Source organism: Triturus cristatus, chromosome 7, assembly GCF_964204655.1.
Source record: "Triturus cristatus chromosome 7, aTriCri1.1, whole genome shotgun sequence".
Taxonomy (NCBI): Eukaryota; Metazoa; Chordata; class Amphibia; order Caudata; family Salamandridae; genus Triturus; species Triturus cristatus.
The window spans coordinates 570168803-570191877 of NC_140590.1; the positions used below are offsets into that span (position 1 = coordinate 570168803).

At 44.3% G+C, this 23075-nt stretch overlaps 1 protein-coding gene across 1 annotated transcript in view; it reads right to left on the reverse strand.

The window, feature by feature from the left end:
• LRRC59 (leucine rich repeat containing 59) overlaps positions 1 to 23075 on the reverse strand; it is a 97163-nt gene that overhangs the window by 31097 nt on the left and 42991 nt on the right. The window lies entirely within an intron of this gene.

Consider the following 23075-nt stretch of genomic DNA (forward strand, 5'->3'; position numbering starts at 1 on the left):
TGCAAAGCTCCGTTTAATATTAAAATAACTATGGCTACAAACATTGGTTGTTTTCTTGGGCTCAAACACACATGCATGGGTATACATACTTTCAGATTCGTTGCACTTCTTTCAAAGGAGGGAATCAGGGCAAAAGTCTTCTCTGCTAGAAACATATCTAGTCCCCAAGGATTTTCAGGATGCTTTATTCAAGCTCAAAGAAAGAAAATACTCTTTATAATATTCCTATACATCGACTACTTTTTCTCAAGTTGGTGGGTCAAGATACATGAGAAACTCTCATAATATAGATCATAAGCTGTTTTTAAATGTTTTCCTTTTTTTAAATTATGTACTAGACGTATCTTGTGATGAGTTGACTTATCTGAGTCACTGTTTTTACTTCATTTGCACTTTTTGAGATGTGTTCGAAAATGTGCAATGGTTTTAATGAACCTAGAAAATTTTTATTCATTTGAATTAAACATTCTTTTTCAGCACCAGATTATATGTTCTAACCAGACACAGAAAGGTCCACTCAGCATCTAACATGCATCAACAGTGACATAAAGGATGAAGTTAGCTGTATGGTAACTTCATTACTCTTAGTCCATTGGTTATTTTCTGTTATCAACCAGCAGGGTATTCATGCCACTCAGTGGCTGGACCAGAAAATACCTGCAAAGCTCTTTTAATACACAGCTTTGTGTGCCAGTAATGACTATGTGTGCATATATCATGTGAGGTGCATACCCCATCTCAACGCATGCAAGCACGATTGCCAGTTCCATTCAATTTGAAAAAGAAGAAAAATAGTGTGTGATTTCAGACAATGGCAGAGCCTACAGACAAAAAGTAATGGAGTACCCATGAAGGTAACAGTTACCTGCTCTTACGTCCTAGCTCATTCCCATTCCACAGCAAATGACTATGCAAAAAGTGAGGAAAATTAAGGCAAATCTCTATCCCTCTGTAAGGAAGCCAGTAGAGCAGAGTGTTGGCAAAATGCAGATGGGGGTAGCCATTTGTATATCTCCGATAGGCACATGCCTTAAGGGAGTATGCCCAGACACCAGATGAAGAAGGGGCTCCAGCAGAGAGTGGCAATGGGTGATGCATGATGTTATGCATCAAGAAACAGTGGCCTTAGCAGTTGCTTGGACATACCGAGATTGGAAACAGATGGACGTTGCTTTGGACGATCACAGAAAAGTGCCTAGAGAGAAAAAGTTAATCCAACTAATATTTAAAAAGTGCTTTTAATATTCTCAACAATCTTGGCGGAAGAAAAGCCGATACGAGTTTACCTATATCTATAAAAAGGCATTGATACACGAGATGCTAACTTCATAACGCCATATTCTAATATTCCTGTACACATTCACGGAATTATACAAATTTGTTAAAAACATATTTTTACGAAACCATGAAGTAGCCATTACGTTTAAATGGCTCAAAGTTTGTCGCAGGAGTGGATAATATCGATACTCCATAAGACCAGAGAGTATAATCTTTATCATCAGACGATTCGTCTATGTAAAAGTGATCATATTTGAATAAATCAAAGTTGTCCTGAAGAAAGTGATGTTAATTTGATTGTTTCACTGAAACGCCGCATCGACAGATATATTCAGTTGGGCATATCAGGCTCAAAGGACACATTTTAACAATCATTTTCAATTCTTGTTCCTTTTTTATACATGAGAACCATGTGAAATTATGAATGTGTTTTAAAGAGAGTTGTATATTTGATGTATTAGATAAACTATGAATTTGTAACTTGTGTATAAATTGTTTACATAAAGTACTTCCTAAGGATTGGATTATTTACCTTTATACATTTTGTGACTATTAATGGACTCAATTGTTTTTTATGATGTGCAAAGTGGAATTAGAAAAATAAAAAAAGATTTATAAAGATTTTAGATCTTCGCTTTATTTGGTTAAAGGGCTTTTTAGGCTTCATGAATGGAACGTTGTTTTAAATATGCTTATACTCAATTGATTGTAATGATTAGATTTAAAGCCTAATACATCTTTATGATTTTAATTAGACGCTCTATAAAAAAGTTGCTATTCTGTACTTTATTTTCTACCATTCTATGGAATTTGAGGGGGCGGGGGTTATTAGCTGGACCATGATTGTGAGACTTACAGGTTAGTCATCTGAATTTAGAAGGATTTTGTTAGTTTCATCTACTGAGCTCTCTTATCTGCCATCCCCTGTTGACTGAGCAGAGAGTGTTTATCTTAGGACACTAGAGCCATTCTGGCGAGTTAGCACGCCACTTTTCCAAACGGTTCTGGGCATCTGCAGGCCTGTGGCCATGGATATAAAGGTGCACGCTGCGTTACTACCCAGTTGGCAAGCCTATCTGTACCCATCCGTGCCAAGCCCATATAGACCATGCAGGACATCATCCATTAGTGGTAAGTTAATTTTCCGTAGAAGTTTACTATTACACTTAGATAACAAAAATGTATGAGCTCATAACATATTGCCTAAGTTATTGACAAACTGGGCCAGAACGCGGACGTGTGAGATTTTAACAGGAGGCACCGTTTCCCTCAAGTACCTCAGTCCCCAGAAGTATTCGCAAAGGAAGAGCCTGCCCCAATTAAAGGAGGCTTACTTAATGGAGGAGGCTGCCCCGATTAAAGGAGGCTTACCTAATGCTTGATGTATCCCTGCTCATACAGTTGAAATATATGATTTGGTAAAGGAGAAGTGGGATTTTATCTATTTAACAGAAATCTGTTGTCAGAGGCTACAGGTCCGAGTTACGTTGCTCAATATCTAAAGATAACAAAATCATCCAAGAGAATAGCGTAGGACGTAGAGGAAGTAGGATAACCATTATTGATAGAGATAACACAGTTATCAATGGTCATTTTGAAGCACTGACATTTTAGAAGTGCTTTATCAGCTAAAACCTCACCTCACTTTCTGCTATTTTACTGCCCTTCAAAATTAGATAAGCAGTCATGGAAGATATATGATATGATTGATCGCTTAGTAGGCAAACACTGATGGTTTTAGGGGATTTTAATATTCTTACTAGGAACAATGATGTTGAAGCCAACAATCTAGGAATACAATAGAGGCATGTTTGTTGGCTTAGTGTGTTTTGGAAGCTACACACATAATGGAGCATCCCCTTAACCATATTTTGCCCTATAAGGTTTCATTCAAATGGAACCCTAATCTGCCCTCCCTGGGACCGATCACTTTCTGATCATCTTTTCTTTATTACGGGATATCAATAAACTGCCTCAGCAAGCATGTGCAAAGAGATGAGCATGGAAAAAGATTGATATAGAAAAGCTTAATTGAGAGTACCTTTAGTATAAATGGATGTTCTCCATTTTAACTATTACAGACACATTGGACATAGTTAACAGAGAACATATAAAGATATTGGATGAGGAAGTACCTCTGATACCCAAGAAAATCTAGTGTAACAAGATGAATATTAAGTAGTACACGGACTACGAAGCACTACTAGTAAAGAGAGGAGAAACAAGCTAGCACATTATAAAAAGTCACTAAAGATATACAAGGGAAAGATAAAGGAAGCCAAATCTGACTATCTTAGTAATTCTATTCTAAACTCCCCAAACATATTTTTTGCAACCCGATTAATCTTCTAATACAGTAAGCTCTTTCCAAGAATTCTGTAATGAGCCGACTTTGTGCTCTTCAGCAAAAATCAAGAAGATCCATGAAAACAAATCAAAGTACATAAGGAGATCTCCTGAAATAAAGAGAACCCTGCTTTGATGGAGGACTTGTTACTCAACTGGACAACTTTGATACAAGTGGAAGAAAAGAAAGTCAGAACCACAATGCTGAAAATTAAGCCAGTGTCTCCAGATTACTTAATTACAATTTCAATTCAGCCTATCAGGTGCTATTGGACTATTTGATTCAAAAGATTCAAACAATCCAAAATTATGCAGCCAAGTTAATGTTATGCTTAAGAGCCAGGGACCACATTTCAGGAGCCTTGTCCTCCCTTCAATGGCTCCACATTATAGAAAACGTAATTTAAATGCCTGTGGCTTGTTCACAAGGCCATCAATGGCTCTGCTCTAAGCATTTTGCCTGGTACTGTTCTAAGATCTAATCACCAAGCTTTCCTTACGATTCCACCGTTCTGCCACTTCTCTGGGGGGTTACACTTTTGCTGTTGCGGCAACTCAGCTTTGGCACGCCCTTCTGTCTCATCTCCGGAAATAACCAAATGTATTACTGTATTAAGGTTCCGGATGCTATTGAAAACCAGGGTATTCCCGAAATCTTCTCTCACAGCAGCTTGTTGACACCCACTTTGCCCGAGGCCTCAGGTTTTTGGGTATGTGGGTTCAGCGACAAAATACTTGTTCTACAAATATTTCGACATTAAATTAATTTCATCAATTGGATTGGCCAGAACTATGAGCAGCAATATATAACATGGTTTGGGTCATCATTCTGAGGCATAGATGATAATGATGTATTTTAATTCGATAACTAAAATTTGTTTTAAACATAACCAGAGTCTAAATAACAGGGAGCCAGTTAAGCGATCCCTTTATTACCTGGTTGGTTGGCAATTTTTATTTTATTGAGCCCTTTTCAGTATCAATTATGACTGGTATTTATATATCTTTTAATATTTATAAATGTGGTAGGCTCAGGATCACACCTTTTGACAAGGACAGACTGCTTACAGCATAAATGGTGATTGTTCATCTTACCATAGTTACAGAGGCAAATAGATTTGGAGGCGATAACTGGATAGAAGTTATATAATACTGGCATTACTAACAGAACTTGATATCATCATTAAGGCTTACATTAATGAACCAAAACAAAGGAACACCCTTCCCATCACTTATAAGTAACTGTAATTTAGCTAGAATGGCCCCTCTTCCATGATTTGTGCATTTGGGTAGGTTTCTGCTTTCTTGTACCCATTTTTGCCAAAAAATACATTTGAGCTTTAACCGAACTACAGGCAATAAAGAATGCTGAGGAATACTAAATTTACCCAAATCAAAAAAGTTATTTGGGGCAGGAAAAAAGATAATTTTCTGATTTGAAGCAATACCATATCGTTTTTTTTCCTTTTTAGAAACAAGACTGTATATGTTGCCTTAATTGTATGTTGGGACCCATCTAAGCTATTGAAGATACAGGTATCAACGCAGAGACCTGGAGGTTTTATAACCATTTGCAGACTTTTGTGCTTAAGGATATGCATATGGGAAGTTGACATAGGGAGGGCTTGTTCAGGTACTGATAACTGTTTCATTGAGGTATGTTAAAATAGTGTGATAATTTAAATTCAGAGAGTGCAATCTGGACCAGGCCTCCAAACATCTCAAATGTTGGTCATACTGTTCAAGGGACAAAAGTGGATGTTGAAGTGATTACCCAATTATCACAATACTAAGATGACTGAATGGTCCTTCCCTGATTACCCTGAACTATTGCAAACTACATGATACCCACTCTGTTAGTTGGACAGGGGTTGCAGGGAGATTGACTTGTTTTTTTGCCCACACTCAATCGACTATGCCAGATAGGAATCACAGATGATGTGCTCAGATGGTTGGCATCCTTTGTCACTGGACGCACCCAGAAAGTCCGCCCCCCCCTCACCTTGCAACCCAAGCACACCATTTGCAGCATACCCCAAGGATCATCCCTCAGTCAAACCCCACCTTGCAACCCAAGCACACCATTTGCGGCATACCCCAAGAATCATCCCTTAGTCAAATTCTCTTCCACATCTACAGGACACCACTCGCAGACATCGCCAGATCTCACAACATCAACGTCATCTTCTACATCGACGATATCCAGATCGTCCTCTCGCTCTCAGCAGACCCCACCTCGACGAAGACCAAGTTCCACAACTGTATGAAGAAAGTCACCACCCGAATGAAGAACAACTACTTGAAGCTCAACACAAACAAGACTGAGGTTCTGATCTTCTGCAGTCACACCGCTCTGCTGAATGACTCCTGGTGGTCGTCGGGGCTCAAACATACCTCCACGGCGACAGACCACGCCCACAACCTCTGCATCATCCTAGACAGCAAACTCTCAATTAAAAGTCAGGTCATTGCCGTTTCCTAAGCCTGCTTCCACACGCTCTGCAAAGTCTTCAGATGGCTACCCAACAGCACCAGGAAAACGGTGACGCAGGCTCTCATCACCAGCCGACTAGACTACGGCAACACAATCTATGCAGGCACCACCGCCGAACTCATGCAAAGACTTCAGATGATCCAAAATACAGCTGCCAGACTGAACCTCAACCTGCCCAAGAGGACACACATCACCCAGCACCTGAAGGACCTCCACTGGCTCCCTGTCCAGAAAAGATGCCAGTTCAAGCTGCTGACCCATGCCTCCACGACCAAGGACCTGCATATATGAACCACTGCATGCACTTCCACCAACCAACAAGGAATCTCTCCTCTGCACACCTTGCCCTCGCACACATACCACATATCCGCTGCTGATGCTCTGAAGGACAATCCTTCTCCTACCTCGCTGACAAAGCCTGGAATGCCCTCCCCCATCACCTCCGCACCCTCACTTATCCTGTTCAGGAAGGGACTCAAGACCTTGCTCTCTAGGGTGATAATCAGCGCTATATAAGTACTACTTGATTGATTGACTTGTGAAGTTGGAAGATGTTATAGAGTGGGGTTAAGAGCTGATTTGTTACTGAACAGAGCCCTCTGTGTATTAAAATAGCTCAGCAGTAGGCAGCTCAAGTTCCACCTCGGCATAGGCATGGAAGAGGGCAATGCTTGACAAATTTCTTTGAATTGTTTATGATGGAGAAAATGTACAGGCGCTTTAATTGTAAATGGGGTCTTTACAAAAAGATACAGGTTTAACACAACTGGGATATGTTCAATAATTCTGTTCTGTGTACAAGGTTTTATAAATTCTCTTGTTTTTATTTGGCTTTTAGAAGATGATAGGAACTTCAAGATTTAAATGATCAATGTTTTTGCATATTATGCACAATAAAGAGTGACTGGCATTTAGTTTTGCTCCTGAAGGAAGTGGACTGGCATATCAGACGGTAGGGTCAGGAACTCCATTATACAGTGCGCGTCCAGTGTTGGGAGGATTTCCAAGATGACTTCTTTTTGAGCTTCATTGTGGACTGTGTGCGTCTGAGCACACGGGGAGAACTTCCTCCTGCACTTCTTACTGCATCACGGCTCACAGCACGCAGAGTGGGTGGTGCTCTTCTTCTAAAGAGCCACCTGCATTCAGAGGGAGATAGGCTCAACAACGAGGATGGAGAAAGAGTCCAAAGATTGCCCGACCTTATATGACTGCCCACAGTAGGAGCTCAGCTTCACTCCAGGCGTGGAACGGTGGAAGTCTCTGAAGCAGATGGAGCCTTGGGAAAGCTTACCTTTGCTGTGGGTGGGAGACATTCAATTTCTAGGAACAACGGCACCACTTGGCACATAAAAGAGTAAAAAGCCTAGTCAATGAAACAGTGGCTTGGAACCTCCAGCGGCCGTCTGAGGAACTTGGCTCAACTCAGCGGTTCAACATAGTCTCCAGAGCAGGGTGTTTTGATCCAGAATGATTTTCTGCTCCCACATGCTTCACTTCCTGCCCTTCAACAATGAGAACAAAATGTTAACAGGAGGACCTTCCAGGCCCTTTCATCTTTCCATGAGTTACTCAGACCACTTTACGAGGCCAGTGAGGACGACCTCCACGATTGAGGACCGGCAAGAACAGAGTTTGGTATCACTCTTCTTCCTGCTGATGTCATCACTCTTTGCCAGTCATGCCATTCTAGAAAGGGCTATAACAAAGTAGGACAAGGACCCAACCATTAGATACAGAGGTTGTGCAGATCTGCTGCTGTAAGTGGCCAGTAAGGTGCATATGTAATCAACACAGAGGACTGCAACATTAGCTACCCCATCTAAAGGAAAAAATTAAATGGAAGGAAATAAAATCTGCAAAAACGCTAACAGAAAAGTGTGAAGGGTCTGATTCTCATTTATATCAATAGGAGGGGGCTCGTGCATAGAAAGGATGACCAAAAGGGTATGAAATTTGTATGCATGTGGTAGGAAAAGTTATAGAAACAGTTTCTGTGCCGGCCGCCAAAGACCTGATACCCTAAAGGTTGAGACTGGGAAAAGGGCAGGGTGTAGGAGTACTCAGTAGTCTACAGATCATTTTATGATGCTGAACGCTTCAATACCAAAGACTGATCTAGCAATACACATCCTGACAACTACACATGTTCACCACAACAGCTAATTAAAGAACACACAAACAGACAATTATGCTGGGAAAAACGGTTTTGCTATCAGAATGGGTCGTAAAGGCGAGAGCTGCCAACTTTGGAACTGAGGAACCAGGTTTGAATCTCGGCATTGGCTAAACATCCTGTGTTTGTGGGTAAATTACTTAATGCCCTCATGCCTAAAAGAAAACCACAAAAATGAATTTGTTCTTGTGTAATGCAACTGGTGCTCATGCAAAGCGCTCCAATACCTTTGGGTCAAGTTCATGCTATATAAAACTGCAACAAAATGACAATATACAGGGTCCAACAGATCCTGCACGTGACTGTTTCAAAAACAACTAAGTAGAACCTTAGAGAAATGTTATATTGAAAATGCTTAAATCTACACTTACTGTCGTACTTGTGTTCACTTTACAGGTTTTATACACTGACTACAACCCATCAATAGCAACGAAGACTCAAAGCGTAAGCCTATGCCACAATACCCACTGTATGTCAGGTGCCTTACCACAGCAAGCTCCTCTGTCATGACCATGGGCTGCAGAAAGTATGCAAACTCAAGCCCTGCAACGGTGCACAGCCGCTTACAGAGATTAAGAATAATGCACACAGAGCCCTTATCCTCTCTAGGCATATCTCAAAAGCCAAACTGACTAACTAAAAAGGCACTATTACAAGGAGTCTTTCTGAATGGCGGTTTACTTTCTAAATACCTCAGATCAACAAATGTGGAATAAGGAACATCCAGGAACACCTAAAAGCAAGGAAAAACTAAAATTTCTAATACTGACATTGCAGAACAGTCATCACCACACAACTGGGCTTTACATGACAACAGGCCTCAAGGATGCATAGTTCACTTTTACATCGAAAATACAGTAATTACTAGTTCTTTGCTACTGTCGGAAAGGGCCACCAATTAGCAGATGTATGTCTCCTGTTCGGAATACAACTCAGCAACAGATATGAATGATGCATACCTTTACATCGGAAATACAAGAATCATCAGTGCTTTCTTTCAGACCTCCCAGTAGGAAACGATCCGCAAGAAGAGTGCAACACCTCGCTGGTGGCAATAACACAGGAGTAGAAATATTATAAAATGTACAGTTAAAAACAAGGTTTTTAAAAAATGTATCTTTAGCTTTTCTTTTACACACGTGAGGGATTACACAAATGTACTGTGGTTTGTAGTACCGTGCAGGAAACGGCTGCCGCAGATGTGGCTTCTCTTCAGCGTTGGATTGGTAATGCGTGCACTTGGGCAATGCCCGAGGGGCCGATCTCTGAATTCCAGCGGTGGGCTGCTTTTTTGAGCAGCCTGAGGGGGGCGATTTGGGTGGTTTCTGTATTGTTCGATGCCGCCAGCGGTGCAGTGGGTGCCTGAGTGGCCTTTCTGGAGGCAGATGGGCGTCCATTACCTCCCTTTTATCAACGGCAGAAGTGTCACTCCCTTTCTCTTCCTGGGCCGGCCCATTAATATATGCATATTGAGCGGGGGTAGGGGGCCTAAGCAAAAAAAAGACCTCACTTGTTTTCAGGTGTGTTTCACCAGTGTAAACAAATCCATGCATTTTTTTAAACCCTCTCCCCCCCCCTTTTTAGGTCTCGCCTGACCCAGCGCTTGCGCTGGTCTGGCTGAGACTTTAAGTGAGGGCTTAAAAAAATGCTACCGCCGGCTACAGCTTGCAGTGCATGTGCGCGGGCATGCACTGCAAGCTGTGGCCGTCATCGCGATCACTTTCGCTTTCAAAGTGATCGCAATGGCGATGACCTTCGCTTTTACAGCCGCGCGGCGTTACATTTACTGCCGCGCGGCCAATGCTTGTTCTGTGTTTGAGATGTGGTCAGTATGTGCAGTCTGTAGCCTGCTTTCTTTGCATTTCAGCCGTGGTCTCAATTGCACTCTGCCCGAGTATTCTTTAAACGGGCCTAAGGGATGTCCAGTATGGGCATTCGATCTAGGATTTTCCTTCTTTGTACGGGAGCTGTGGTTAAGTATATGTAAATCTCTCCAGAGCTTTCCTTCTTTCTGTCGTAGCTGTGGTCAGTATGTGTGCAGTCTGTCCATTGCTTTCACTTTCTGATTTTTGGAGCTTTTGTCCGCAGGTTTGCTCTGTCCATAGTTTGTATTCGGCCTCTCTGTGCCGTGGTGTTTATGAGCGCAGTCTCACCATTGTTTTCATTCACTATGACCTGATCCGTGGGTGTAGTCTGCATATAGCTTTCATTCTATGTTTTGAAGCTGTAGTAAGTATGTGTATGGTCTACCATACCTTAGCCACTATGTATGATGCAGCTTTCGCCAGGATATACATGGTTTGGCACGAGCTTTGCTTATCTGTGTGTGTCTTGCATTGTGGTCGGTGTGTGCACGGTCTGTCCATAGCTTTCAACCTTGATCAGAGTGGTGGTGGGTATGTGAACGGTCTGTTGATGGCTTTCATTCTGTAGGCTGGAGCTGTGATTTGTATGTGTAGAGACTTTTCATAGTTTTCATTCTGTGTGTCGGAGCTCTGGTTACTTCGTACAGTGTCTCTGTAGCTCTGTAGTCAGTATGTCAGTCTATCACAAGCGTTACTTCGCTGTGTGGAAGCTGTGCCATATTAGCCATGGCCTATATAATGATTTTACAAAGCTTAATTTGTTTTATTTGTTGCTCTGCAGTATACGGTGGCTTACAGAGCATGGTAATAAGTTGCATGACTACAGAGTCACTTGGAGAGGTCTAGTCTTACAATTAGGCTCCCTACTGCTATTAATTCTGGTAGCATTTTATCCGCTAATCGTGTTTCCTTAGTTCTTTGTCGGTGTGTTCCTAAATTGATCATGCGTTCTTGCTGCTGTTAATCATGTACTCCCAATTTCTCTCACTCTTTTCTGCTAGGGGTGGGTTACTTCGGTAGGAGTCCGATCATGCAACTTTCTAGCAACATGTGAAGGTACCACAATAGGTCTCGCATTTACGCAACTTTAAGCTATTGGCATTGTAAAGGACTATGCCTTTTATTTAGGTTTTAAAAACGAAAACAAAAATAAAAGGCATTATCATTTGCAATGTCAATAGCTCAAACTCGCGTAAATGCGAGACCTATTGCATTGCAAATGCTTGTGTTCTTTTATAGTGTGCGCACTTCCTTTTTAAGAGGCTTGTTTTATTAGACTTTTCCTTGTGCACAGTTTAATAGCTTTGGTAGGCAAGTTTAGGATGAATATGGTGCCACTGGAATCTAGATTTGAAATGGACAACATTCTTGTTTTTGTTTGAAGGAGGATTGCTAAAGAGATGATGCACTTTTACCTGATTTGCCCCTCTGTTGAGAGGTTAGAAGATCATATAAGCACGTTGTGTCGAAGATCAGCAGATGGGAGGCTTTCTTATGTTTATGGGAAGCAGTGTGTGTGGCAGTAGTGCAAGTCGTAGGCAAGTTCGCTTAAGAAGATACCCATGTGCAAACTCATAATGTGTTTTTTAAATTAATTTTTACTAAGATTATTCGGCTTGGTGTATGGGTGACATGTTATTTTATTGTTTAATTTATTGTGATTTCCTCTTGCATAACATGATGTATTGTAGTTATTGTGGTTTGAAAGTTATGTTTTAATGGAGAAATCAGAATAATATATGTATTACTATATATAATGCCAAAGAGCTAGCCTATATGCCCCTTTGGAGAACTTTGTTCAGATAGGTACAGGTACACCTGGTAAACGCAGTGTTGGACCATAAAAGACAGTAGGTAGTCAGTTGCTAAGGTTGAAGGACAAATATTATTTATTTGCTCTGTAGGTCATTTAAAATTGATCATGGCCCACTCCCACAGTACCCTGTTTCTGTGCTCTAGAGAATGTTGTAGAACTTTTAATGAAAACATTTCTTCAAAGAGCTGATGAATTGACTAGGCTCTCGAGCATTGACAAAGGTAGCGTTCAGAGACTGTGGCCCTCTATTTCTAGTAGGGCCATGTCATTTTTGCCACGTTTACTTCATATGGCAGTTTGGCATGATGGTACTCTATCTAAAGTTGTTGGTTGGTCCATAGAAGGCATTGTTTTCTGCTGGTTTGTTTTGACCTTTTCTCTATGGCAATTCTAGCAGACGATTTAGGATATACTTCTGTACTTCACTTGCAGCCAGTGAAGTGTTCTTTAAGGCAGGTTTGAGTGTGACATTTTACTTTTATGGTGCAGCATGGATGACTTGTTCACGTAAACTCTCAGTAAATATTTTTGGGAAGACTAATGTTTTAGGAGTCCATTTTGGCCCGCTCTAGTGACCTCTGACATGTTTCAAATTAGATTGGTCCTCAAGACTAGATTTTAGGCTCCGATGTGGCTTGATACCAGTGCTAGAATCCCCAATGCCAGAGCCTTGAATTTGGTCTGAGTAGTTTTTGGACTACAAAATGAATACAGAAGGTTTATCCTGGTGTCCATATTGTGTATGTGCAGCCACATGCCTCTAGTGCTCATTCTTATTGTCTTGCTGTTTAACTATCAACTAACCAATCTCATTATTTTAGAGAGACTTTTGTATCTGCAACCCGAAAGTGTAGATTTTTCACTAAAAATTTCCTATCTTGAGAGCTGTGAGCATTGCTGGGATAATGCAAGTATTCACTGTTGTAGTCGTTGTACTTCTTTTGTCAACTAAAGACAGGTGCTCAAAACATTATTAACCATGCAATCTGTAGTATATTCACCACATTCAATGCCGTCCTTCCTTTTCCATCACATGGTTGCACTTAGCCCAGCAGTGTGTACCTCTGCACCATTAACCTCCTAATGCACTTTCAGCAGTCTGAGGTGGCCTTGTGTGCATTTATATCAATCATCTTAAAAACTGAGCTAGGGAATATCTTTTCATAAAGATTACATTTACGATTGAAAGCATTTATACTGCTAATAATTTGAAATATTTTCTAAAGGAAGGACAATGTAAACAAGCATTGGCATAGCCAATAGGTCTCGCCTTTGGGACCTTATAAGTGTTTAGCCATGCAACAGTTGATGTTGTTGCACTAAGGATATTGTGCTGCATAACTAAATACTTATAAGGTCCCAAAAGCGAGACCTATTGGCTATGCCAATGCTTGTTATAAAATGTTTTGCAGAAAGGCAATATGCAAACGTGGGCCACTTTTATTTAGCGTGTCTGGGCCGATTTTTAATCCCAATCCAACCCTGCTTCGCTTCTCTTCTCTTCTCTCCCAAGTACCTCTCACTTCGCTCTTGCTTCCGCACACCAGCACACTAGGGGTACGGAGATCTTGCCCACCCCTTTTGTTTATTTCCGCGCACTGCCCCCAAAGCATTTTGTTTTGGATTTCTGTCTCCTTGCCGAACCAGAGGGACCGGTATGAACATTACCGTAAAGCCCGAAAAGAAGCACAGAAGGGCTCCTAACTTGAACAGACGCAATATTATGGGGAACCATAACCCATTTCGGAAACGTGTTCGCTAAAAGCGAGTTTTTTTCCACTAGCGCTTTAGATTGGATTCCCTCAATTCTTCAAGACAGATTATTTTCCCTTACTATAAACACACGTGGTCCCAACGTGCTAAACTGCGCTTCTCCCAGTGATCTCACATTATTTTCAAATTACTTTCATAAAGGCGCACTAGTTTAAACTCTCGGGCCCGGCCCGGCCTCAGGATGCGAACAGGCAACAATGTAATGTAGATAGCGGGTGGCACTCTGCACTTCGCACCCTGACGTTTGCTCTCCCAATACCCTGTACGTCTTGTTCTGCCCTCCTTCTCTCACTTCGTGTCGGTGGCGTAATACAGGCCCCCGCTGAGTGGAGGGGCCCCTGAGCTGCAGGTGGCCCCATCAGCACAGTACACAGGCCTGCGAGCTCCGGATTAAATCTGGAGCAGGGGCCCCTATTTGTACCTTAGAGGAGGGCCACCTCAACTTTCGTTACGCCACTGCTTCGTGTTGGTCTCTCCCACCACTATATATGTTTCTTCTGCCATCCTTCACTCCTGTGCTGGATACCACCGCCGCCCCCAGCCTGCATCTTCTTTTCTACTTTGTTAAACTTCCCCTCCCTTACTCAATCATTCCATCCCCCAAAGCCTTGCATTATATATGTTCACCCGCTCCCCCACCCTGCACCAGTGCAGGAAGCAGCAAACTAGGGACCAGCGTAACACCCTTCCAGACAGTCAAGCCGGCAAGCTCAGCTGCTGGTTCAGCCGACTGACTTTAACAGTGAAAAAAAGATGATATATTGAGTGGCAGCAGAGAGGCGAGGGGCAGTCAAGCCTCCATCCCAGTATGAGTGGATGCAACTGCAGGGCCTGCATCCTTTGTCCCGTGGGGTGGGTGCCAGTCAGGATGTCTGGGTGTCTTGTGTGGGTTCCAGAAACCAAACATAACTGTAAAGTAGCTAAATGTCGGTGCAGTACCAAGTAGGCATGCACCGTGCTGTGCTTTAACTGTGAGCTTGGGGAATGGCTGGGCACTGCTATGCAGTGCTTACCCTGGTCGTCTCCTCACCTCTTGCTCTGTGCTTTTGTGGTGAATCATTAGAGAAGGGCGAGCCAACAAATCAACAGATATAAAGCTGAGCCAAGGTTCTGGCTCAGCTCTCCGAGTCTTTAGAACACATTCAGCAAACTTCACGTAAAATATGATAGTCTCTTCAAAATTCAAACAAGCATGGCATAGCCAATAGGTCTCGCCTTTGGGACCTTATAAGTATTTAGCCATTCAGTACATTATCCATTACATTAGCCATTAAAGACATCAACGTTTTTGTTAAATCAATGCGTGCAGCGTGGACCTTTACGTAGGAGGTTACAAACTATCTCAGGCTTAGATGTAATGAGACGGATCTGTGTGGTTCAGAGTCCCTGCACACCTTTTATTTGAAGCACTTTTCAGGACTGCTGCGCGCTCTAGCATTCCTCTGGAGCAAACAGGTGCTGTGTAAAGTGAGTCTCTGTGCTTCCCTATTTCGCTATAAACCCTGATCACAGGAAAAAAGCTCACATTCACAATAAGGGATCCGTGTGATTATTACAATAGGGAGATGGGTCCTTGTATAAAGTGGCTTCCCGAGGTAACCATAAAAGACTTGACAAACTTTTATGAGCAGAATATTGAACAATTCATGCTTACAGAAAAGGTTAGTATCATCCCAAATTAGATAAGACCCGAGTGTTTGTAGGTTACGATGATGTTGAGAAGCAGGCCCCCAAAGCAAAAATACAAATTCTAAGCCGCCTTAAGGGTCCTATAGGCCTAAAATGAGTTTAACTTGTTGACATTGCTCCTTGCTCAATACATGTTTGAGCTTTCCTTTGAATATGTTGAGTGGGCATTTTCGGGGACCCCAAATTTCGTGGCCTCTCCAGCCAATAAAGAGAAGGGACAGAGGGGAACAACAAAAGAACATTGCAAGAGACCCAGAAATCAAGGTAAACACACACTCATATAGAGGGGAGGGGGAAACACTAAGAAGGACAGCAGAGGAGAGGCCAGAAAAAAGGAAAGACGCGAGGCACAGTACATAGAACAAGCTATAAAACAGAAGCAGACGAATGCATAGAGAAATAAAACGCAGAGCTTAAAACAGGAAGAAGAACGGTACAAGAGAGAATGCATAGAAAGAAACGGCGAAAGAAGCAGACAGCCAAACGATCAATAGCAGACAAATAGAAAAAGGGCAACAGAAAAGTGGAAAGGCTGGAGAGCCAGAACATATAGAAAACGAGTGATTGGCTTTGCTAATTGGCTGAGTGTGGAAAACAGGATGGGAGGAAGGGATAAACTAATTAATTAACAGGAATTAAAAACAAGTCCCGGCTTCGGCTCAAAACCTTGTGATTCTGGGCAAGTAGAGTAATTTCCCAGAGCTAGTTTGCGCTAAATAAAAATTGCCCAAAAAGTTCCTCGAGGTATAAAAGTTGTGTGCCCTCTGTGGTGTGCTTTCCAGCTTGTTAAGAATTGGACAGTTAGTTACCAGGCAGGCCTTTTCCGCTGGGCTGTTGCACAATCTCCTTCTATTACCTCAGAAGCTTCCCGGTCATGCGCTACTTGTCTTCAAGTTCTGCCACAGGCACGACAAGAACCTCAACAAGATGCTACGACAGTCACCTCTTGAATAGCCTCCTAATGCGCCCTAGGTCCGGGACAGGCCTGCGGTGCACCTAGAAACCTTTCAGTTGCAGTGAGCTGGGCAAACGGATTTGTTTCGCAGGACTGGGAAAGAACGTTTCTAATGGGGCTCTACTGATGTGAAGCAATATGCTGCTGCTCCCCAGCAGACTTGGCCGGCGCCGGGACCTGCTCGAGGCAGTTGTTTGTTGCGGTCAGGAGGACTCCGAAGGCGGACGGCCCGGCCATAAACAAATTTGACATGGCTCGCCTCACCGATGTAAGTAAGTTAGTCTCACTGTCTCAAAAATATGCATTATATTATAAATAGTGCTTAGCTCGCAGTCAATCTGCCCTGTAGCTGAAGTTCTGCAGTGAGCCACACACACATCAGTCTCCTAAGTATTCTGGTGCCAATTTACGTCCTGTCAAACACAAACACTACCAACGTCTCCCGTGTGCCAATGCCTGTGTGCCAGTTTTTGATCGCTGTTACTATGTGCTTCACCGTTCTCAGCCTCTCTGTAACCAGAGTGCTTTGCAATGGTTTTTTAAATGGCCCCTGGGGAACAAAAAAACAATATCTCGACATAACACCTTGAATGGAATGTTAGGTAATGCCCTAAAATGACATAGTGCAGCATGTCAATTTGTGAAAAAATACGGCACTCTACACACTGTTACTTTACGGCCACCGTGCCATCCTTCCACTTCGTTTAGTTGCCAATGGTCTGCTTACTCCACCAGCTACGAATGCCGCCACCTAGTGTACAAACCCACTTCCCGCTCTTTGGCCTCTTGAATATTTCTACTGACTCATAGTCATGTGTCCTTTATGTTGTTCAATACGGTCAGTGTCACACTGTTTTCATGAGCCACGCCGCATACACCTAGGGATTAGAGCTGAGGGGCCGGCGGTGAGACCTGATGATCTCTCACCGCACCCACATCTTCCAAACAAGCGCGCGCGCGCCTCGTGCAAGTAGGTGGCGGGGGGGGGGAGTGCGGCCGAGAGCAGGCAGCGTTTCCCTTGCGGGAGCGAGCGCAATAATTGCTAACATATGGCGCTGCTCGCTCCCGCAAGGGAATGACCAAGCGTGCACACGTTGCATTGAAAGCAATGCAACTTGTGCACGTTTTTGCCTGCACAGCTGAATCGATTTCAAGAGGTCTCTTTCCTATGCAGCGCATGCGCGCTGCGTAGGCGAGACCTAAAAAGTGTATTTATTTAACATGTCGAAGCTTTGAAATTAATAAGTTTAATTACAGAACTGCACTAAGAAGTACTTATTAAAAGTGAGTATTTTTAAATATAAACAATTAGTGAACCAAGAGGCGAGACAGTTGTCATGTAAGCCCTGTACGTGGCCCAGAGTACTATAGTGCTACATTATAGTCTATTAAATAATTTTTGTACAACTAGTATTCAGAACTCAATTTGAAACTACTTTCTTACGGAATAATGAAGAAGTAGTTTTGGTGAAATAAAATATTTGCCTAAGATCATACAAAAATAAGTGGGGAAGCAGCAAATTATCCAGGTTTTCTGATTACACTTTGTACAAATCAGCCACTAAATAGGTATCTATTTGCCTTTTGTTTTTTATGTTACTGCTTTGTTTATACAGTTTGTAGGTCGAGCCGGGGCAGAATGCATGTGCGGTCTTTGAAACATGCTATAATCACTATATATGCTTCAAGCCTGCCCATATGCTTGAGATTAGCTGGTTCCATTGTCACTCTCGTAATCTTGACACTTTACTCCAACAAATCCAGTCTACGATTTTTCATTCCTCCCACTCAACTCTAGGACACGGCAATTGCCACATAGCAACAATCCACATAAATACATTCCACAGCATGCCATATAATTCCAAACAGCATAATTTCACTCAATGCCACACAGTTCCACGCAACACAATTCCACTCCATACATTTCCATTCCACACCACATAATTCGGCAACAAACCACATACCTCAACTAAACAACACATTTACACAACATAACACATACATCCAATCCACACAATATAAAATTGCGTCACAAAATTCAACAGCACACCACATAATTAAACACAACATACCACTATACTACACAAAATACCATTCAAAATAAATACACTCCATGACACACAATCCCACTCCACATAATTTCAGTACACTCAAAACCACAAAATTACTATCAACATAATTCTACTGCACACTATGCCACGTAATTCCACTACACACATCCACTCCACACCACACAACTCCAATACAACCCACATAATTCCACTACACACATCATACTCCACTCCATAACACATGGGTAAAAGACATTGTCATTTACAACGCCACTAGCTCTGACCTTCACAAATCGGAGACCTATAAGCATTACAATGCTTGTTAATTTCTGCTGTGGAGGCTGTGACAGAGGAAATCATCACTGTCAAAGAGGAACTTGGCCTACTCGTCCCAGGGGTTTACAAATGGGATTGTGGGCCTGTTGTTGACTCGATCTCCTCTTCTCGCAAGGATAGCACTGCGCATCCAGCTAGCAATGCTGGTAGTCTTACCGGCCCAAACTTACTGACTTTCGCATGATAATTAGAGCACCATGACTGCTTGTCGACCATCAGATCCCAGGAAGTCAAAGATAAAGCAAGAACTTCAGGCCCATCTCGCTGCTCCCATTCACAGACAAGGTCATTGAAAAAGCCATCAACATCCAGCTAGCACACTTCATCGAAGCCAACAAAGTCCTCAACATCTCCCAATCTGGATTCCGCAGCAACCACAGCACCAAGTCTGCCCTTCTCGCCGCCACTGATGACATCCGAGCCCTCCTCGACCAGGGCCAAACTTCAGCCCTCATCCTCCTGAACCTATCAGCAGCCTTCGACACCGTCTCCCACCGCACACTAGCCACCAGACTCCATGACGCCGACATCCGACGAAAGGCCCTAGACTGGATACACTCATTCCACACAGGCAGAACACAGAGTCAGACTTCTGCCCTACCTCTCAGAACCGACAGACACCAAATGCAGAGCACCCCAGGGATCCTCCCTCAGCCCCACCCTCTTCAACATCTACATGGCCCCCCTCGCAAACCATCGTCGGAAACCACGGGCTTAACATAGTCTCCTACGCTGATGACACCAAGCTCATCCTCTCCCTCACTAAGAAACCCAACATCAACATGCAAAACTTCCAAGACGGGATGAAAGCCGTCACAACCTGGATGAACAACAACTGCCTGAAACTCAGTTCAGAGAAAACAAAAGTCCTCATCTTCAGCTCCACCCCCTCAGCTTGGGACGACACCTGGGAGCCCCCCGCCCTTGGAAACCCTCCCACCCTCACAGACCATGCAAGCAACCTCAGCATCATATTGGACTCATCGCTCACTATGAACCATCAGATCAACGCCATCTCCTCGGCCTGCTTCAACACTCTCTGCATACTCTGTAAAACATTCAAATGGATCCCCTCCAAATCCAGAAAAACAGTCACACGCCCTCATCACCAGCAGACTGGACTATGGCAAAGCCCCCTATGCCGGAATCAACAAAAAAACTCTTCCACATGCTTCAGACTGTCCAAAACGCCACAGCCAAGCTAATCCTCGACATCCCCCGGCACAACCACATCACCTAACACCTCTGTAATCTCCACTGGCTCCCCGTCAAAAGAAGAATAACATTCAAGCTGCTCACACACGCATACAAGACCCGCCATAACATTGGACCTCAACCACCGTCTCTCCTTCCAAGCACCCAAGAGAAATCTCAGTTCAGCCGATCTCTCCTTGGCAACCAGCCCACGCTTCTACAGGAACAGAGTGGGTGGAAAGTCCTTCTCCTACCTCGCAGCAAAGACCTGGAACGGCCTTCCCCATAACCTACGGCACAGCCCTACACTGCTCCAGTTCAGGAAAGACCTAAAAACCTGGCTCTTCAGATGATGCCAACAAAGCCGCAACACCCCACACCCCCTAGCACCTTGAGACCCTAACAGGTGAGTAGTGTGCTTTACAAATCCCTGATTGATTGAGTTCTCCGACAACTGTCATCACCTCCAATCCCAAGACGGGCTCCTCTAAGAAGCTTAATTGCGGGGAAGGAGCCCTTGACATCCTAAGGATCGGGGTAGTGGAGATAGCCATTTGTGACTTGTCCTTGCAGTTGAAGAAGCCTTGGACATCACAGCCCACTAGTGTGAAAGAATTTTCACAAGAGACGATTGAGCGTGCAGCTGTTGAGAGAGGGACTGTTGATCAGGCCGGTGAGACGGGGGACCCGTAACAGCAATGGGTGTCATGGCCCGTCCCAAGCGCGGACCTGATAGATCAGGGAGCAACAATGATCTCCTGTTCCCACACCTTGCACAAACGTGTAATTCCATAAAGGCGGTCTGAGGGTTGGGGTAATTTTGTGGCCAGGCCTACTCGTCCTTGTGTTCCAGCCACACTGGTTATCAACCTTCACCCCGTAGCCTCCCCTTACGCAGTAGTAATGTGTAATGTTCGCCTTCTAGAGGTTGGAACAAGGGAGCTAAAAAACAAAGTGTCACATAGAGGAGGCAAATACATTGGCATGAAAGGCCAATGGGCACAGCATGTCGCCATGGCTAGGAGAGTGGGATGGATTGGCCTCATTAATGAATACATCAACGGCGAATGTGTAGGGATAAACTTACATTTCCCGGGTGGGATTTTAGGGGCCGGGTACGAACATTAAAGCACTGCCCCTGAGGTTTATTATTTGGCCCTGCCCTAAACTTGCCAGCTCTACTAAGCCACATCATATTCCCCCCTACAGGTCCAATCCTATCCTGGCCAAACCAGCCACCCCTCCAACTACTTTGTATATTCAGTCACATTTTGGGTCCCACCTCTGAGAACAAGTTCCCATTACCTAAGAGATTTGAACACTTAAATTCTCTGGCAATTGTGACTGGCTCAATCAATCAATCAATCAGTCAGGGGATTGTAAGCGCGCTACTCACCCGTGAGGGTCTTAAGGCACTGGGGGAAGGGGTCCGCAGATCTGTTTAGCCGAAGAGCAAGGTCTTGAGAGTCTTCCTGAAGGTGTTCAGGGAAGGGGCGTGCCCAGGTCTTGGCTGCATTGTGAGAGAAGGATCTTCCGCCTGCTGTGGCTCTGTGGATGCGCGGGGTTTCGGCCAGTGAGCGGTTGTAAGATCGGAGGTTTCTTTTGGGTACGTGGAAGTTGATTATGTCGTTGAGGTATTTGAGTCCGTTGTTGTGTAGGCATTTGTAGGCGTGAGTGAAACTGGCTCCTTTCTTCAGGGGAGCCAGTGGAGACTTCGCAGGTGTTGGCTGATGTGTTCCCGTCGGGGGATGCCGAGGACGAGTCTGGCGGTGGTATTCTGTATTGTCTGGCATTTGCGGAGTAGGGACTTGTTAATGCCGGCGTAGAGTGCATTTCCATAGTCCAGTCTGCTGGTGATGAGTGCGTAGGTGACTGTCTTCCTTGACTCAGGGGGGATCCACTTGAAGGTCTTGCGGAGGATTCGGAGGGTGTTCAAGCAGCTGGAGGTGACGGCGTTGACCTGTCGGTTCATGGTGAGTGATGAGTCGAGTACGATGCCGAGGGGTAGGTGGGCTTCCGAGGGTGGTCGTCCCCATGTGCTGTCCCATGCAGAAGGGGTGGAACCAAGGACAAGGACTTCTGTCTTCTCGGCGTTGAGCTTCAGGCAGATGTTGGTCATCCAGGCTGCGACGTCTTGCATTCCTTTCTGGAAGTTGAGTTTGGCAGTGGTGGGGTCTATGGTGAGGGAGAGGATGAGCTGGGTGTCGTCGGCGTAGGATACGATGTTGAGGTCTTGTTGCCGGACGATGGTTGCGAGGGGGGATAGATGTTGAAGAGGGTGGGGCTCAGTGATGAACCCTGTAGGACTCCGCAGGTGAATTTCGTGGGGTCGGAGAGGAAGGGTGGGAGTCTGATCCTTTGGCTTCTTCCAGTGAGGAATGATCGGATCCTGTCCAGGGCTGTTCCGTGTTTGCCTGCGTCGTGTAGTCTGGCAACTAGTGTGCGGTGGGAGATGGCGTCGAAGGCCGCTGATAGTTCGAGCAGGATGAGGGCTGCGGAGTGGCCTTGGTCCAGCAGGGTGCGATGTCATCTGTGGTGGCCAGTAGGGCGATCTCTGTGCTGCAGTTGCTTCGGAATCCGGATTTGGACGGGTAGAGGACGGCGTTCTCTTCAATGAATCGTGTCAGTTTCCTGTTGACTGTTTTCTCTGCAACTTTGGCTGCGAAGGGGAGGAGCGAGATGTGCCGATAGTTCTTGAGGTCAGTGGTGTCAGCTGTGGGCTTCTTGAGCAGGGGTCTGACTTCTGTGGGCTTCCAGTCGTCTGGGAGGTGTTTTGAAGGTGGTGTTGATGGTGCGTTGTAGTTTGGGTGCGATGGCGGCCGCAGGTCTGTGGTAGATGTGAGGGGGGCAGGGGTCGGTGGGGGGCCCCAAGTGAATGCTTTTCATGGTCAAGGCGGTGTCTTCGGCTTTGATCAGTGACCAGGTGGCGATGGTGGGCTGGCAGGTGTTTCTGGGGGCCCTCTGTGGTGCCTGGTGGGTGGTTGATCAAGCTGTCGTAGAGGTTTTTGATCTTGAGATGGAAATAGGTTCCAAGATTGTCGCAGAGGTCTTGGGATTGGAAGATGTCTGTGGCTTCGCTGCCTGGGTTGGTGAATTCTTGAA